The following is an 18510-nucleotide window of genomic DNA, read 5'->3' as shown; positions in this document are numbered from 1 at the left end:
TGGACGTCTCAAGTTGATATTTATGCCGCGTACTAAGGTCTACAGGGCCTTGGGGGTGTGATAAATATAGGCTTCTAAGTCAATGCAACCCAAACGTAGGTCATATATTTTGATACTACTCGCAAACTTACTCGTGAAAACCTCTAGAGTACTTCCCGTTGGCCTAGAATAATGAAATTTGGCAAGAAGCAAGGTTTCACAGTGCAAATAAAGGAAAAAAAAATTCTAAAGCTGTTATATTGTTAACGTATCACACGAAAAAATATCTCTTTTGTCATTTGTTATCCGATGTGAAACTTAAAATTAAAACAATCAGTACTTCTGCATTCAGGCTGACTGGATCGCAATGTTCTGAGTCAAACATCATGCGAATGTTTGTTTCACATACAACCTGAAATGCAGTATTATCCACGTGCATTAATCGCTCCTGGGTATATGATGATGGATAAATTGTGAAATACGTCATATGAGCAATAAAGGCACTCCTTGACATAGTTGACTTTTACCATTGCGTCCAGTTAACTTGAAAGAAGACCTACTGACTGTTATAATAAGGGTCGCCAGCATCGTGCTTGATTTTTACGTCGCGTTTATATTACTGAAATTAAAACATACTCGAAAATCTTGGAATCCCTGGGACAAATATCTTGCCAGTATCACTGTAGATAACACGCAAGAATGGTCTAGTTTTCCGATTCCCACAATGTATGAACCATCTGTATACAGATTTAGGTTTGTACGGGACCCTCAGTGCGCGAGTCCTACTAGCACTTGGGCAATTTTTTTTTATCTTACAGTGTACATCTACATCTACGCAGACCACTTTACGGCGTAGATGCTTCTGACGCTCCCGTTCCAGTCACTAACTGTGTAGTGGAAGCACCACTGTTGATAAGCTTCTCTGATTTTACCGTCTTGGTCATTTAGCGAGAAGAATGTAGGAAGAAGTAAATCTTTTTCCGGTTCTTTTTGCGTACCCTCTACTTGTTTAGGGACTATTTACCCGAAATTACTAAAATTGGTATATTAATTACTCGGTAGAAAATGTTAATGGTAACGTCCGATTTTTCTAGATGATGTAGTTATTCTACACTACTGGCCATTAAAATTGCTACATCACGAAGATGACGTGCTACAGACGCGAAATTTAACCGACAGGAAGAAGATGCTGTATTATGCAAATGATTAGCTTTTCTGAGGATTTACACAAGGTTGGCGCCGGTGGCGACACCTACAACGTGCTGACGTAAGGAAAGTTTCCAACCGATTGCTCATACACAAACAGCAGTTGACCGGCGTTGCCTGGTGAAACGTTGTTGTGATGCCTCGTGTAAGGAGGAGAAATGCGTACAATCACATTTCCGACTTTCATAAAGGTCGGATTGTAGCCTATCGCGATTGCGGTTTATCGTATCGCTACATTGCTGCTCGTGTTGGTCGAGATCCCTAGACTGTTAGCAGAATATGAAATCGGTGGTTCGCATTGACGGCACTTTCAACAGTGGACGTTACATTCAGATGTGTTACGACCCGTGGCTCTACCCTTCATTCGATCCTTGCGAGCCGGCCGGTGTGGCCGAGCGGTTCTAGGCACTTCAGTCTGGAACTGTGCGACCGCTACGGTCGCAGGTTCGAATCCTGCCTCGGGCATGGACGTGTGTGATGTCGTTAGGTTAGTTAGGTTTAAGTAGTTCTAAGTTCTAGGGGACTGATGACCTCAGATGTTAAGTCCCATAGTGCTCAGAGCCATTTTTTGATCCCTGCGAAACCTTACGTTTCAGCAGGACAATGCACGACCGCATGTTGCAGGTCCTGTACGGGCCTTTCTGGATACAGAAAATGTTCGACTGCTGCCCTTGCCAGCACATTCTCCAGATCTCTCACCAATTGAAAACGTCTGGTTCAAATGGTTCAAATGGCTCTAAGCACTTTGGGGCTTAACATCTGAGGTCATCAGTCCCCTAGACTTAGAACTACTTAAACCTAACTAACCTAACAACATCATACACATCCATACGCGAGGCAGGATTCGAACCTGCAACCGTAGTGGTTGCGCGGTTCCAGTCTGTGGCGCCTAGAACCGCTCGGCAACTCCGGCCGGCGTGTAGCAATTTTAATTGCCAGTAGTGTAATTAAGTACTGCTTGAAAAAAAAAAGCTGCAAAATTATTGTGAGATCTTGCTAAGTGTTGCAAAGATTGAAAACCTTCTTTTAATATCCGGAAATGTAAACTTTTACACGTTACGAAACGATAAAATATTGTATCCTGTGAGTGCAGCATCAGTGAGTCACAAAATCAGTCAAGTCATACGAATACCTGGTTGTAGCTATTTATTGGGATATGAAGTGCAACGCTGAACTAGGATCAGTTGTAGGCAAAGCAGGTGGCAGACTTCGGTTCATTGTTAGGGTACTAGAGAAATTCAGTGAGTCTACAAAGAAGAGTGCTCAGAAAACACTTGTGGGAACCATCCTAGAATACCGCTCAAATGTGTGGGACCCATACGAAATAGGACTAACAAGGGATATTGAACATATACAGAGAAGGGCAGCAGGAATGATGACAGGTTTGTTTGACCCACAGGAGAGCGTCACGGAGATGCTGAAAGAACTGAACTCTCAGGCGCTTTGGGAGTCATCAGCTCTCCCCTGAAAGCCTACTTAGAAAGTCTGAAGGACCAGTATTAAGGATATATCTAGGATATACTACAGACCCGTTGGGACCGCGGACAGAGCGCACAGGAGCATTTAAACAATCTTTTTTCCCATGCCTCTTACGTGATTGGAACGGGAAGAAACCTTAATCCGAGGTATGATAGGGATTATCCCCTGCCATATGCTTCACAGTGATTTTGAGAGTATATATTTGTAGGTGCAGACAACGGGTGTGCAACTGGCGACACGCGAGTCGGTTCCGACCGGCGATTGGTTCCAATCCAGCCCGCGGAAAAAATTCGTGTGAGAGCAGGAGGTGCTCGTATTGTACTCCACCAGTGCAACATTTTCTGATATTTCCGCCGACGCCTGGCTCGCCTCGGGTTTGCAGCTCATGATGGAGACAAGTGAAAGTTTTGCTGATTCCGCTCATGTCACCCTCATTCTGCCAACAGCCTTGTCAAAGAGGTTCGAGACACTCTCTTGCCCTGGGAGTGGGAAACTGCCCCTAAAGTCGGAAGAATCAACAGCGATCAACGGCATGAAGATGCAGAAGGCAATGGCAACCACTGCATTAAAGACATTTAATGTGTATCCATAGGACATGTGGCATGTAACTGAAAAAGTGTCGTAATAATCTCTCCATTGGCAAATAATTCCGGAATAGTCCCCCATTCGGATCTCTGAGAAGGGACTGTCAAAGGGGAGGTGACCATGAGAAAAGGATTGAACAGGCAACAAAAAGATAACGTTCTAAGAGTCGGGGCGTGAAATGTCAGAAGTTTGAACGTGGTAGGGAATCTAGAAAAAATGAAAATGGAAATGCTAAAGCCCAATCTAGATACAGTTGGGGTCAGTGAACTGAAATGGAATGAAGACAAGGATTTCTGGTCAGATGAGTATAGCGTAACATCAACAGCAGTAGCAAATAGTACAACGGGATTAGGATTCGGTATGACTAGGAACGTAGGGCATAGATTTTTTTACTGTGAACAGTTCAGTGAAAGGGTTGTTCTCATCAGAATCAACAGCGAACTAACACCAACAGTGACAGTTCAGGTACACATGCTTACGTCGTAAGCTGAAGATGAAGAAATATAGAAAGAATATGAGGATGCTGAACGGGTAATGCAGTACGTAAATTGAGATTAAAATCTAATAGTCATGGGGGACTGTAAAGCGGTTGTAGGGGAAGGAATAGAAGAAATGGGTATGGGAGAATATGAGATTGATACTATGAATGGCGGAGGAGAAAGACTACTTGAGTTCTGTAATACATTTCAGCTAGTAATATCGAATACTCTGTTCAAGAATCACAAGAGGAGGAAGTATCCTTGGTAAAGGTCGGTAGATGTGGGAAGATTTCAGTTAGATTACATCATGGTCAGATAGAGATTCCGAAATCGGATACTGGATTGTAAGGCGTACCCAGGAGCAGGTATGGGTTAAATGGCAATGTAGTAGTAATGAAGAAAAGGATAAAGTTTAAGAGATTAGTCACAAAGAATCTATAAGCAAAGAAGTGGGGTAGAAAGTACTAAGGAATAAGAAATATTGTTGAAGTTATCTAGGTCTGTAGAAACTGCGATAAGGAATAGCTCAGTAGGCAGTACAAATTAAGAGGAATGGACGCCTATAAAAAAGGCCATCACAGAAGTTGGAAAGAAAAACACAGGTACAAATAAGGTAGCTGCAAAGAAACCATGGGTAACAGAGGAAATACTTCAGTTGATCGATGAAAGAAGGATGTGCAAAAATGTTCAGAGAAATGCAGGAATACACAAATACATGTCATTTAGGAATGAAATAAACAGGAAGTGCAGGGAAGCTAAGGCGAAATGGCTGCATGAAAAATGTGCAGAAATGGAAAAAGAAGTGACTGTCGGAAGGACTGACTCAGCTTATAGCAAAATCGAAACAATCTTCGGTGAAATTAAGAGCAAGCGTGGTAACGTTAAGAGTGCAACTGGAATTCCACGGTTAAATGCAGAGGAAACAGCGGATAGGTGGAAAAGTAATTTGAAGACTTCCATTAGGAGAAGACTTGTATGATAAAGTGATAGGAGAAATAACAGGCGTTGACATAGTAAAGATAAGGGGTCCAGCATTAGAATTTAAAAGAGCTTTGGAAGACTTAAGACCAAATAAGGCAGAATGGATCGATAAAATTCCTTCAGAATTTCTAGTCATTGGGGCCAGTGGCAACAAAACGACTATTCACGTTTGTGATGTCTGGAGGTCCACCGTCTGACTTTCGCAAAAACATCATCCACACAGTTCCGAAGATAGCAAGAGCCAACAAATGCGAGAATTATCGAGAAATCAGTTTAACAACTCATGCAGCCAAGTTACTCACAAGAATAATATACAGAAGAATGGAAAAGAAAACTGAGGATGTGTTAAATGACGATCAGTTTGGCTTTAGGAAAGGTAAAGGCACCAGAGAGGCAATTCTGACGTTGGGATTGATAATGGGAGCAAGAATAAAGAAAAATCAAGAAAACCTGGAAAAAGCACTTGACAACGTAGCATGGGGCAAGATATTTTTAGAGTCAAGAGGGAACAATAAAAGTGGAAGACCAAGAACCAAGTGGTCTAATTAAAAAAGCTGTAAGACACGTATGTAGTCTTATAGACTTTACATCCTGCTGTTCAATCTATGCATCAAAGAAGGAAAGACGGAAATAAAAGAAAGTTTCAAGAGTGGATCAAAATTCAAGTTGAAAGGATAACAATGATAAGATCCGCTGTTGACATTGTTATACTCAGTGGAAGTGAATAAGAATTACAGGATGCGTTGAATGGAATGAACAGTCTATGAGTACAGAATATGGACTAAGAGTGAATCGAAGAAAGACGGAAGTAATGCAAAGTAGTTGAGAACAGCGAGAAATTTAACACCACGATTAGTGCTCACGAAACATTGAAATTAAGGAGTTCTGCTACCTAGGAAGTAAAATGACGCGTGATGGACAGAGCAAGGAAGGCGTAAAAAGTGGACACGCAATGTCAAAAAAGTCATTCCTTACGAAGAGAAGTTTACTAGTATTGAACATAGGACTTAATTTGAGGAAGAAATTTCTGAGAATGTACGTTTAGAGCACAGCATTGTACGATAGTGAAAAGTAGACTGTGGGAAAACCATAAAAGATTCCAAACATTTGAGATGTGATGGTACAGAAGAATACTGAAAATTAGTTAACTGACGAGGTACGGATAGAGGAGATTCTCCGAAGAATCGGGGAGGACAGAAGTATATGGAAAACATTGACAAGAAGTAGGGACAGGATGGCAGGACATTTGTTAAGACACCATGGAATAAGTTCCATGATACTGAAGAGAGCTGCAGAGAGTAAAAACAGTGTAGGTACACAGAGATTGGAATACATCCTGCAAACAATTGAAGTCACAGGTTGCATGTGCTACTCTGAGATGAAGAGCTTGGCGCACGAGAGGAGTTTGTGGCGCGCTGTATCAAAACAGTCAGAAGACTGATGAAAAAAAAAAAAAACTGGCGAAAATATATTTGAAAAAGTGAAAAAGTCTTCGAAACGTTCAATCGGCAGTGGAGCCAACTCGCAGGAACTTGTTCTGATTCAGTAGCTACGAGGATCGGAGCCATTCATGTCCTTGCGTTACCCCATAGATATTAACGTCATCGACACCATAGCTTTGACCGTATGCGATAGGAGCAGTGCTGTCGCGTCAAGTGACGAGGCACACCATGAAATTAAGTATGTAAATCAGGGTCACAGGTCAACGAAGGTTGCCCACGCCTGATGCAGATAATGGAATACTTACAAGAAAAAGTATGCCAAATTTAAAAGAACGCAAAATCCCCAAGATTGGCAAAGTTTTACACATGTTCAAAATATGGTGCGTACTTCAATGCGAGATGCTTTTAATAATTTCCACAACGAAATTCTGTCTCGAAATCTGGCAGAAAACCCTAAGAGATTCTGGTCATACATAAAGCACACCAGTGGCAAGACACAATCAATACCTTCACTGCGCGATAACAACGGTGAAGTCACTGATGACAGTGCCACTAAAGCAGAGTTATTAAACATGGTTTTCCGAAACTCCTTCACCAAAGAAGACGAAGTAAATATTCCTGAATTCCAATCAAGAACAACTGCCAAGATGAGAAACATAAAAGTAGATATCCTCGGTGTAACAAAGCAGCTTAAATCACTTAATAAAGGCAAGGCCTCCGGTCCAGATTGTATACCAGTCAGGTTCCTCTCAGAGTATGCTGTTAAAATAGCTACATATTTAACAATTATATACGACCACTCGCTCACAGAAAGATACGTACCTAAAGACTGAAAAATTGCTCAAGTTACACCAATACCCAAAAAGAAAAGTGGGAGTAATCCACTGAATTACAGGCCTATATTAGTAACTTCGATTTGCAGTAGGCTTTTAGAACTTATACTGTATTCGAACATTATGAAGTACCTCGAAGAAAACGATTTATTGACATATAGTCAGCACGGATTCAGAAAATATCGTCCCTGTGAAACATAGCACTTTGTACTCATGAAGTAACAAGTGCTATCGACAGAGGATGTCAAATTGATTCCATATGTTTAGATTTCCAGAAGGCTTTCGACACCGTTCCTCACAAGCGTCTTCTATTCAAACTGCGTGCCTACGGCGTATCGCCTCAATTGTGCGACTGGATTCGTGATTTCCTGTCAGAAAGGTCACAGTTCGTAGTAACAGACGGAAAGTCATTGAGTAAAACAGAAGTAATATCCGGCGTTCCCCAAGGAAGTGTTATAGGCCCTGTATTGTTCCTGATCTATATTAACGACATAGGAGACAATCTGAGTTGCCGCCTTAGATTGTTTGCAGTTGTTGCTGTCATTTACCGTCTTGTAAAGTCATTAGATGATCAAAATGACTTGCAAAATGATTTAGATAAGATATCTGTATGGTGCGAAAAGTGGCAAATGGCCCTGAATAAAGAAAAGTGCGAAGTTATTCACTTGAGTACTAAAATAAATCAGCTAAATTTCGATTACGCGATAAGTCACACAAATCTGAGGGTTGTAAATTCAACTAAATACTTAGGGATTACAATTACAAATAACCTAAACTGGAACGATCACATAGATAATATTGTGGGTAGAGCAAACCAAAGACTGCTATTCATTGGCAGAACACTTAGAAGGTGCAACAGGTCTACCAAAGAGACTGCTTACACTACTCTTGTCCGCCCTATTCTGGAGTACTGCTGTGCGGTGTGGGATCCGCATCAGGTGGGACTGACGGATGACACAAAAAAGTACAAAGAAGGGCAGCTCGTTTTGTATTATCGCGAAATAGGGGAGATAGTGTCACAGACATGATACGTGAATTGGAATGGCAATCATTAAAACAAAGGCGTTTTTCGTTGCGACGGGATCTTCTCATCACTCACCAGTTTTCTCCTCCGATTGCGAAAACATTCTGTTGGCACCCACCTACATAGGGAGAAATGATCGTCACGATAAAATAAGAGAAATCAGAGCTCGCACGGAAAAATTTAAATGCTTGTTTTTCCCACTTGCCGTTCGGGAGTGGAACGGTAGAGAGACAGCATGAAGGTGGTTCATTGAACCCTCTGCCAGGCGCTATTGTGAATATCAGAGTAATCACGTAGATGTAGATAATACAGTAATTCCGTAACGGTTTTTAATATATTGGACAACAAACCTAAATGGTTCAAGAAAGTAAGGAAGGACTCAACACCACTAAAAGGAATCAGGACATCTGTAACGGATCAAAGTGCAGATGACTGATCAACTATTTTAGGGACTTGAATGATGAGGAAAAGCAGAACAAATTGGACAGAAGGGAGGATGTAGGAGGTCTGAGAAAGAATGCAACGCTTCTAGATTGCAAAAAATGGCTTCCAGAAATGCCTTATATGACGGGTGTTCAAAAGAAAAGCTATGAAACAACTCTGTGGTTGTAATTGAAGTCTCTATTCAGAAGTAATCACCAGATGTCTGAACACAACTACCCCACTGTTTCACGAGCTGATGTGTTCCCTGTGTTCCCTGTTCCCAGAGTTCCTGTGGCTGTGACTGGAACCAGTCCTCCACTGCGTCCTTTTTTTTTTTTTTTTAAGTAAACCAAACACAAGCAAGCCAGAAGGCGACGGGCGACTTGTCCAGATTGTAGGGGGGATGCTCAAACTGCTCCCACGTGAACTTGCCATTGAACTTGTGCGACATTGGAGATGTGTGGATGCGCATTATTGTGGAGCAGAATCACTCCATCATTCGTGAGGAGCCAAGGCCGTTTGCTCTTGGTGGACTTGTTTAGGCTGGGGAGTGTCTCACAGTACATGTCACTGTTAATGGTTTATCCGCACGCAAGGGATTCGATCAGTATCAGATCTCGGACGTCGAAAAAGACTGTGAGCATCACCTTTCCTGCTGAGGGCACACCTTTGAATTTTTTAGAGGGATACCAAACATTACATTCGCGTCCTTAGATGTCTCAGTAAATTATCTCAACCAGAATATGCAAATTACAATCGGTTTGCTCGTTACGACATTATGTACCATTTCATTTGAACACTCCTTATAGTTCTATGTGGTCTCCTACGGCCCTAAACGAGAGAAAAAGAAGTGGAATCAGAACCTTATTGCTATTTGCTAGTATTGGAAATATTTGTTGTTGTATGAGCAGGTATTGCAACCTGCATACCGTCTTTGGGACATATAGATGTGGTTTATTTTAATGAAGTGTGTTGTGAAAAGCATATGTCACTTTGGGAAAGATAGATACCGCCTACAGCGAAATTAAAGAGGCCTTTGGACAAAAGAGAAGGATCTTTATGAATATCAAGAGCTGAGATGTAAATCCAGTCCTAAGCAAAGAAGGGGAAGTTGAAAGGTGGAAGGAGTATGTGGAGGGTCTATATAAGGTAGATAAACTTGAAGGCAATATTGTCGATAAGGAAGTGGACGTAGATGAAGATGAGATGGGAGTTATGATTCTGCGAGAAGAATTTGACAGAGCTGTGGAACATCAAAGTCGAAATAAGGCCGCGGGCGTAGACGATATTCCATCAGAACTAACGATAGTCTTAGAGCCAGCCATGACAAAACTCTACCATCTGTTGTTCAAGGTGTATGAGACAGGCGAAATACCCTAAGACGTGAAGAAGAATGTAACATTTCCAATTCCAAAGAAAGCAGTTGCTGACAGGTGTGAAAATTACCGAACCACCATTTCAATATGTCATGGTGGTAAATACTAACACGAATTCTATACAGAAGAAAGTAAAAACTAGTAGACAGTTTGGATTCTGGAGAAATGTAGGACCACTAGGAACACGTGAGGGGGCACTGACCCTACGACTTATCTTAGAAGACAGGTTACCGAAAGACAAACATACGTTTATAGTATTTGTAGACTTAGAGAAAACTTTTGACAGTGTCCACTGGAACACCCTCTTCGAAATTCTGGAGATAGCAGGGATAAAATACAGGGAGCGAAAGGCTGTTTACTACTTGTAAAGAGACCAGACAGCAGTTATAAGAGTTGAGGGGCATGAAAGGGAAGCTGTTGTTGAGTAGCGAGTGAGACACGGTTGTAGCCTTTACGCGATGTTATTCAGTCTGTGCACTGAACAAGCAGTAAAGGAAACTAAAGAAAAATTTGGAGTAGGAATTAAAGTTCAAAGAAAAGAAATAAAAATCTTCAGGTTCTCCAATGACATTGTAATTCTGTCAGAGGCAGCAAAGGAATTGGAAGAGCAGTTGAACGGAATGGACAGTGTATTCAAAGGAGGATATAATATGGACATCAACAAAAGCAAAACAAGGGTAATGGAATGTGATCGAATTAAGTAAGGTGATGCTAAGGGAATTAGGTTAGGAATCGAGACACTTAAAGTAGTAAAAAAGTTGTGCTATTTGGGCAGCGAAATAACTGATGACGGCCGAAATAGAGAGGATATAAAAGGTAGACTGGCAATGGCAAGATTAGCAAGTCCTTTTCTGAAAGTATTTGTCTGGAGTGTATCCATGGGTGGAAGTGAAAAAAATGGTTCAAATGGCTCTGAGCACTATGGGACTTAACATCTGAGGCCATCAGTCCCCTAGAACTTAGAACTACTTAAACCAAACTAACTTAAGGACATCACACACATCCATGCCCGAGGCAGGATTCGAACCTGCGACCGTAGCGATCGCGGTGGAAGTGAAACATGGGCGATAAACAGTTTAGGCAAGAAGAGTATAGACGGTGTTAAAATGTAGTGCTGCAGAAGAATTTTGAAAATTAGATGGGTAGATCACGTAAATAATAAGGAGATAATGAACAGAATTGGGAAGACAAGAAAGTTGTGGTACAACTTGACCAAAAGAAGGGATCGGTAGACAGGACGCATTCTGAGACATCAAGGGGTCACCAGTTTAGTATGGCAGGGAAGTGTAGAGAGTAAAAATCTTAGAGGGAGACCAAGAGATGAACACAGTAAACAAATTCTTGAAGGATATAGGTTGTAGTAGTAATTCGGAGATGAAGGGGCTCGCACAGGATAGAATAGCATGGAGAGCTGCATCAGATCAGTCTTCGAATTGAAGACGACAACAACAACAACATTTTAGTTACTCCCTACAGCCCAGAGCTAGCTTCGCTAGTAAGCAACAACACAAGATCTGGGCTTGACAATGGGGACGCTGAGCGGCTTTAGCTACTCACAAACACCCCTAAATCACCATACGTTTGTTAAACTAAGTATTCCTACCGAACAGATTCCGTTACCGAGCCTTTTGACACACTGGCATAAATCTGAAGACCGAAATGAAAGTTTAGTGCAGAGATGCCACACAGTTTTGCAAACGATTACCGCTCCAGAAAGCAGAAATACCGCGCAAGTTAAGCGAGTACGCGCTTCCTTTGATCTGGACAGTAGAGCTGTTTGTGGAGCGTACTAAGCTCCCGAAGACAGCGCGGCTGGGATTCCTCCCCGGCGCCTCGCTGCAATTGATTGCTGACTCTGCAGCACAGGGACACGTGGCGGCGGTAAACAAGAGAGCACGTGGTTTATGGAGAGCGGGCAGCGGCCGAGCAAATAAACACTCTCTGCAGTTGCTACATTGTATCAGTCGTCTAGAGCCTGCATGTTACATGCGCGCAAACAGCGCCGGACGTTGACTGCATCTGCGGAACCTCGACTGGCTGGCGCGCTTGCAGTTTACCATTTGCGCGTCCTCAATACTCAGTGCGATTCTACGGAACACTACCATCGTGTACAGTTATCCAACGAGTCACATACTCATACGCAAAACTGTGATTCTACCCTCTCTAATTTTATGAAACGTTTAAGACAGGGCGGGGCTATCTGAATTATGGGGTAGGATAGAAATAAGAAAATATTTCACTGCTCTTGAGGCTATGTGGACAGAAATAAGAAAATATTTCATTGCTCAGCTTACGTCCGCAACTCGGACGCCATTATATTACAGGACCGTTGCTAGACAAGTTGTGCACAAGCGGTAAAGAGCTTTTTCCAAACAAATTTAATACAGACACTAATCATCCAGAAGGACGTAGAAGAGGTAAGACGGTATAGCTTATAACAATCCACCACTCAATATTAAGTCTGTTTAAAATTAGGTCTGTTTTGGAAATACATGAGTGGTAATTATAAACCTCTACGCTACCAGTTTATCATCAACAAGGTCGGTCAACAGAACAGCTAACGACATCTGATATAAATTTGAACAACTGCTTGCATTTAAAAAATAACAAGGAAACGGGTCTATGTGAATCATTCTTCGTGGGCATTCTGAATCTGAATATAATACGCATTATTTTCTCTTTATCAAAATATTTATGTAGCCTAATTATACACAACGACAGTCAGCCTTTATTGCAAGAGCCGACCAGTGTGGCCGAGCGGTTCTAGGCGCTGCAGTCTGGAACCGCTCGATCGCTACGGTCGCAGGTTCGAATCCTGCCTCGGGCATGGATGTGTGTGATGTCCTTAGGTTAGCTAGGTTTAAGTAGCTCTAAGTTCCAGGGGACTGATGACCTCAGATGTTAAGTCCCATAGTGCTCAGAGCCAGCCATTACAAGATTTGTTTTTCGTAAAATTTTCGATGTCGCTTGGAGACGTGGAACTAATGAAGGAAATCTTTTGGAAGGGATTTGAGTGCAATGGGATTTTCCCCTCCGATCCGAACAACATGCCATTACGCAAACTCCTTCCTTCGTCCATAGCCCGCATCTCGTGGTCGTGCGGTAGCGTTCTCGCTTCCCACGCCCGGGTTCCCGGGTTCGATTCCCTGCGGGGTCAGGGATTTTCTCTGCCTCGTGATGGCTGGGTGTTGTGTGCTGTCCTTAGGTTAGTTAGGTTTAAGTAGTTCTAAGTTCTAGGGGACTGATGACCATAGATGTTAAGTCCCATAGTGCTCAGAGCCATTTGAACCATTTGAACCTTGATGAGTTCCCCTCTGTTACCACAGATTCAAAAGTAAATCCAGGCCCTGCAACTCTTCCTAATCCTCCAAGAAATTCGAAAAGTCAGAACTCAGCACAATCATCATCACCATTCCCTTTTACTTTGCCAACCTCAACGAAAAGCATCGGTACCACACGTACGAGGAGAGAGAAAAATCTGGCTTGTCGTCTGACTTCACCAGATCATTTCAGGCTTATAAGAGGGAAGAGAAAACTGAATTTTGAGAACTCCCAAAGAAAGGTTATGGACTGCAGAAATGCGGTTGGTGGTCAAGAGAAACCTTCAAGTTTAGAAAAGGATTCATCTTCTTCAACACGTGAACTGAGTCAGAGATGTAAAACATAACTTGTGGTTTGTGCAGTATCAAATATTAACATCCTAGATCTGTGAAGAAAGGGGAATGAAACATATGTGATAAACGCAACGTGTGGTTTCACAAAATCTGTAATGGAGCTGCTGGTCGTAACCAATTCTGATGTGGGAAATCCGAGTAACAACTACTGGCACGGTTAAAAAATGTAATATTCGATACTGTTTGTAACTCTATGACAGTTTTCAATTATTCGCGTAGCCCCGTTCAGGACGCAAATAGCCTCATGTTTCAGGTTTTGCTATTTACAATGAAGAAGAATTGATCATATAAAACTATTCACCATTACAATTTAATATGCGCAATAAAATATTCATCATCCCTTTGGGGCCCAGAAAGTTGAAATGATTCATTTACCCCACCTTACCCCAAAGCCCATCGATGACGGGTCATTGACGAGAGTAAGTTCGCATTGGAAGAAGATAGGGAATGATATCATCCGTCTCGTTATCAGACGGAGCGTTTCGCCATTCGCTTTTGAGGTGGAATTAACCTCGAACTATTGTAAAAAAATCGAATTTCACTTTTCCTCATTTTTAGATGGATCAAAGGTTACACTTGTCAGAGAAGGTTGTTTCAAGCAAAAATCTTCTGTTGTTTCTTAGTTACTACGTTTTGATGAAAACATTTTGTATCAAAGGAGTCTGGAGAATTCTTCCCAACGTATCTGTCTGTCGAGGGACTAATCCAGCCGCTAGCCAAGAAGAAGAAAAGAATCTCTCATTTTTTTCCCATCTTGCGTGTACAAGAAGACGGGATTATACAACTTGTGACGAGAAATCTTGCAAAGAAAATAGGAGGGCGATGGATCCGAGAAATTTAGCAAGATCTTAAAGATGTTGGACCAGTGTTAACACATGGAAAGAACAAAGATAAAATTAAAACTCTTGCTAAGAACCACAAACTTTCAGCATTAATGACACATAGAAGGGCTGTAGAGATTTCAGACTAATTGAGAAAATTATGATCGAAAAAAATGAAGACCCGAACAGTACAACCTTCAAAGAAAAACCGAACGTTGAACGACTCAGCTATTCTATTGTGGCCAGTAAAGTTAATAATAATTACGTTTTGAATTTTGACTTTCGAGTGGATATGGTTAAAGAGATTCTATACATCCTTGTCTGGATTCACAAAGTGAATAACGTTAAATTTACAAATCAGACACCACCGATTCTCCTCCTATATACCTGACTGCTAAGTGTGAGTTAAGTTCAGCTGTACTGGGTGATTCTGCGACGACCTTACAAATTTTCAGGGACGATGGAGGAGTGGGGACGCAGAGAACAGTGCAATCGCCTTCCGTAATAGGGAAACGGGGCGTTTTATGTGACTTCCAACAGGGCATGATCATTGGCTTTCGGGCCAACGGTGGAAGCATTTACGAAACCGCTAAGTTTGTAAACTGTTCACATACCGCCGTGGTTATAGTGCATCGTGCACCACTGGCCATAGATGACAGGGGGTGAAGGAACGCTACGGAGAGGTGCGCGGGCAAATAAGAGGGCTATTCAGAAAGTAGGGAAGGTTTTGGCATTAAAAAGAACTAAGTACAAGAAATATATTTTATTATATACATCTGAAAGAGCGACTGACATACTACTTTTCCACATAGTCACCAAACACATTGAGGCATTTATCATAAGATTTGAAATACCTTCGTAGTAAAATTCTTCATCTTGGGAAACAAGTGGAAGTCGCTTGGTGCAAGATAGGGCTGTAGGGCGGATAAGCGAAAAATTTCCCATTTGAATGAATTAAGGAGTTCTTTAGTGCGGTTTGAGGTGTGAGGTCGGGTGTAGTCGTGCAAAAAGAAAATTTTGGAGGTCAGCTTTCCTCGGCGTTTGTTTTGAACTGGTCTTCTAAGGCTGTGCAAAATTTGACAGTACCGGACAGAATTTATGGTTGCTCCACGTTCGAGAAAATCAATAAGAAGCACATCTTGCCTATCCCAAAACACTGTCACCATCAACTTCCTTGCTGACAAGGTTTGCAAACATTTTCTTGATTTTTTTTGGGGTGTGGGGACCTTGCGTGTCCCCACTCCATGGACTGTAATTTTGTCTCGCAATTGACGTGTTTCACCCAAATCTTGTCACCGGTTACGATTCGATCGAGTAATGAATGAATCATCATGTTTGTGGTAGGCCTCCAGAAATGTCAACATTGCCCATTCGCTCTTCTTTATGGTGCTCTGTAAGAATTTTGGGCACCCATTGTGCACAAAATTTGTGGTAGCCTAGCGTTTGAGGGACAATTTCATACAAAAAAGTCCGTGAAACTTGTGGAAAAGAAAGCGCAAGCTCCGTTATTGTGAAGCGACGGTTTTCACGAATCGTTTCATCAACTTTAGCGACAAGATCGTAGTCACAATGCTCGGGCGTCCACTCTTCTCTTCACCATGAACGTTAGTTCGGCCGTTTTTAAACCGAATGCGCCATTTCCGGACGGAACATTCACTCATTACGTCGTTTCCGTACACTTCACACAGTTCATGATAAATTTCTGTAGGTTTTGCCATTAAAAACCGTATCACAGATCGCACCTCACAACTGGTGGAATTTTCGATTGCAGCGCACATTTAAAATTCGAATGACGAAAAAACCAGACGCGCAGAGACGTTCCCGCTGTCACAGGTGGTTGCCGACTGAGCTGCCGAGCACGCACATACCAAAATATACGCGATCGCCGTGCGCCTATTGGCGTCAGACGGAAACGTTCCCTACTTTCTGAATAGCCCTCGTATACGTGCAGCTGTTGAGCAACCGACCACCTAGACGAACCAGGGCGCTACCAACAATGTCTCCTCAACGACCGTTAAGCGAACGTTACCGTTTACCAGCCTCCACAGTAGGCGCCTGGTTCATGCACCCATGCTGACTGCTGTCCATCGGCGACGAAGGCTGGGGTGGGAGTGTTATGGTCTGGGGAATGTATGTTGTCGTGGCATTCTCTGGTTGATAGAATGATTCTGGATGGTACAATGGATCAATACAAGTATGCATCTATCCTTGGGGACCATGTACTCCCCTACGTCGGCTCAATGGCATCTACCAGCAGGACAGCTCGCAGTGTACGTGCGTGATTCGAAGAGCACCAACATGAGTTTCCCGTACTCACGTGGCCACTAAACTCCCCGGCTTAAAATGCAATCGAGTGAGCTGTGTGCGGTTCACGTTCATGCCGTTTGTTCTTTGGCATTTTGACACTTTGAGTGGCGTCTTGTTTCTTCCTTACTTACTGGCGTAACGAAGTTTCTGGCTTGCCTCCTTGAGTGGCAGCAGCAGCGCTTATCAGTACTAGTACTGTCGTACTATCTTTGGTGTGGGGGTGGTGGTGTGTGTGGTGGTCAGTTGGTTGGGACGGAGCAGTGAGGAAGTCTCCGTGGCGCGGCCAGGCTGGAACCACTGGCGGCGTGCATGTGCTGTCGGATCGTGAGGCGCTAGCTGCGAGAGCGACCAAGTTCGTTGCCCACCGAACCTGGACGCTGAAGTTGAGTGATTAGTTAACCTGTTATGAAACCTCAACTATTGTGACATCTCTTCGTTCATTGGCGGGAAGTTGCTCCCTGGGCCGATCGGGCTAGCAGCAACGTATGGGGTGTTGGAGTCGGCAAAATCTTGCAGCCGTCTTCCTATACTGTGATTAATTATTAAATTGACTGTTACTTGCCAGTGAAGTGCACTAGCGGTATTTTCTGCCCTGTGGCCGTTAACGCCCCAGTTACCTGCCCTGGTCGTTAGCCTAGTTTTCCGGCAGTGTGCCTTTCCTAGTCACGTTGATGCTACCTGGCACGGCGTGTAGTTCGACCTCCTTTTAAGTTGTTTGGTTCACATTTTGCTTAGAATGGCTATTGTTCCTTTGGTTGTTTTTAGACGCCAATTTCTGAAGACGTAGTGCTGTTCCTATCCTCGTCCTCGGCCGATATTTTCCATCGTTGTGCCGTTGGTCGGACGGAAGAGAATTGGTTAAATTGTTGGTCGGTCCTTGGGCCGTCCCTAGTTAGGGTTGCCATCCGATTATTTAACTTCAACTCTCGGCTGCCTGTCTCACCTGACCGCACGTTTGAGCTACCATCTCAGGTCGACCCTTGGAACACTTCTGAGCACCACTTGTTCTGTTTGTTTTAGATTGTGGTTTTCATTTTAGTTTGAAGTATTGTGCGAGGCCTTCGGCCGTGTATTAATTCAGTTCTTTTTAAATTTTACATGAAGGTCACAGCCGTGTTAAATTAAAATTTTGAAGACTGATTTTATTTTAAAAAAATATTTTTTCCTTAAAATTTGTTCTGTCTGAAATTGTTTGTAATCCAGGCCCTAAGCCGTTAGTTGCTCGATGTGTTATATGTGGCCTTCAGCCGATGATTTACGTGAACCCCTTTTAACAAGGCCTTCAGCCGTGTGTATTCTTTAAAGAATTTTTTTTATAAGAAGGAAGGGGTTTATTTTAAATTGTTTGTCAGACTTGTTGTTCAGGCCTTCAGCCGTTGTTTCAAATTTGTTTGTGGCCTTCAGCAGTGCAATGGGTTAATATTTCATTAATTAGGCTTTCGGCCATTCTATTGTAAGTTTAAAAAGAAATGTTTTGGCTAGAAAAATTTGTTTATTAATGTGTTTTAATTATCGCTGTCCTTCAGACGTCTAGTGTAGGCCTTCAGCCGCTAATTGTTTTTAATTGCATGTTTTTTTTAAACATTTTACCCTCTATTTTTAATTGCTTTTGATTTCTAAGCAAGGCCGTCAGCCATTCTTGTTTGGGGTGTGGTTTTGGGCCATTAGCCCAGAAAGCATCTCAAGTTTTCTTCAACTAGGCCTTCAGCCGTATTGTCTAATTGTGATCTTTTAAAGAAATATGTAAATGAGTGGTTATTAGGAAAATAAAGTTGTGTTTTTGACTGTGCAACTCACAGTAACTGTTTACGGCCCCATCCACAATCGTAACCTTATCCTGTGCACTCTCTGAGTACCTACCAGCCAGTTTCATCGAGAATCTGTGAGACCACTTCGATCGG

General features: G+C 42.5%; 1 protein-coding gene across 1 annotated transcript in view; it reads right to left on the bottom strand.

Moving 5' to 3' along the window:
* The window catches only part of LOC126095633 (A disintegrin and metalloproteinase with thrombospondin motifs 12-like), a 318265-nt gene that overhangs the window by 270635 nt on the left and 29120 nt on the right, over positions 1–18510 (bottom strand). The window lies entirely within an intron of this gene.

The sequence above is a fragment of the Schistocerca cancellata genome, chromosome 8 (genome assembly GCF_023864275.1).
Source record: "Schistocerca cancellata isolate TAMUIC-IGC-003103 chromosome 8, iqSchCanc2.1, whole genome shotgun sequence".
Lineage (NCBI taxonomy): Eukaryota > Metazoa > Arthropoda > Insecta > Orthoptera > Acrididae > Schistocerca > Schistocerca cancellata.
This window is presented reverse-complemented; position numbering and strand designations above follow the sequence as displayed.